Source organism: Chiloscyllium plagiosum, unplaced genomic scaffold (genome assembly GCF_004010195.1).
Source record: "Chiloscyllium plagiosum isolate BGI_BamShark_2017 unplaced genomic scaffold, ASM401019v2 scaf_58681, whole genome shotgun sequence".
NCBI lineage: Eukaryota > Metazoa > Chordata > Chondrichthyes > Orectolobiformes > Hemiscylliidae > Chiloscyllium > Chiloscyllium plagiosum.
Genome location: NW_025154104.1, coordinates 1 through 1,422, shown reverse-complemented (window position 1 = coordinate 1,422; position 1,422 = coordinate 1). Strand labels below are relative to the sequence as shown.

Here is a 1,422-nt window from a genome sequence, read left to right as displayed (position 1 = left end):
ACCTCTCTTGTTTTGAAACTGTTTTTAAAAAGGAGGGATTTGCCCAATTTCAATTCAGAGGACTAACGTTCATCCATGATATCAAGGCTAATCACCATTCGTGATATTCCTCATATGGCATTAGTATCTTTCTAAATTGAGGGTTATAATTCCTCATACTGTAGTTCAAGTGCAGTCGAACTGAGCCACCATACATTGGAAATAATGCTTCGTTTTCGTGCGCTGAAATCCTATTGCAGCTTTCACAACAGACTTCTACAACTACCACTAGACTTCAATGACTTATTAAAAACTTCTCCAAGATGCATTTCTAAAAATCTGTACATTAGACTTTCGACTTCAAACCTTCGACAAATAATCTCTACACATTTCCCTCCTGACAAGTATGATAAAGTCAAATCGTTGCTATTTATTAAATCGTGAGGGACATGGATAGGTCAACTCGTCAAGGTGTTTTCCGGCTGGTGAGGAAGTCAAAATTTAGAAAACATCGGTTTAAAATTAGTGGGTAAGAATTTGAAAGGGACGTCAGGGGCAACGTTTTCAGACGTGTCCAGAATGAGCTGCCAGAGAAATTGGTGGAGACTGGTACAACTGTAACATTGAATGGCATCTGGATGGATATATGAGTAACAACGTTTAGAGGGATGTGGGCCAAATGTTGGCAAATGGGACCTATTAATTTAGGATAACTGTCCACCATGGTCATGTTGGAAAGAAGGGCCACTTTCCGTGTTGTATTGTTCAACGACTTGATGACTCTAGAACAACCGCAAAAACTTTGCAAATAATTCCGTCAAGACGATTTCAAGTTCCAAATCTTCGGTTGATGTGCTCACAAGTTCATTACCTGATGTCAGAACTTACGGATTAGTTGCTGGATCTATTCCTGTAAATTAGTTCTGCATTATTTTTAATTCCGATTTTTTTTACGAATGTAGCTGGTGTTTATGGACTTAGCATCAATTTGTCTAATACCATATTTCGATGAATATTAAAACACAACAGCATATCTAATTTGGCACCAGATGATGAGAAATTGAGTCAAAATCGATCGGACGCAGTGAGACAATGATCCTCTCTTCGTGTGGTGTACATCCGTGACTCTATAATTCGACGAAGAATCATTCCCACAACTTCAGCTGTGTCAGAATCTAGTTTGCGGTGAAAGCATGTCAATCTGCTAAGGTAACGAACGTCTGGGTCTTTGCAAAGGATTTTGCGAAATCTTTGGGTCTTGACAATTTGTTCTTCCAACAAATGAATCCAGTTGTTTTACTATTGAAATTGGCTACCATGCCACAGCTGCGATGGCCGAGATGTTAAGGCGTTGCATTTGAAATCCAATGGGGTCTCCCTGCGCAGGTTCGAATCCTGTTCACAGCGTCAAATCTTTTAAAAGTCATTAATTCCTTTGCAGGA

General features: G+C 39.4%; 1 non-coding gene across 1 annotated transcript; it reads left to right on the top strand.

Annotated features, from left to right (window-relative positions):
* Positions 1 to 1,304: 1,304 nt before the first annotated feature.
* trnas-uga lies at positions 1,305 to 1,386 on the top strand. Its single transcript has one exon. It is a non-coding gene; the product is annotated as a tRNA-Ser (tRNA).
* Positions 1,387 to 1,422: the final 36 nt, after the last annotated feature.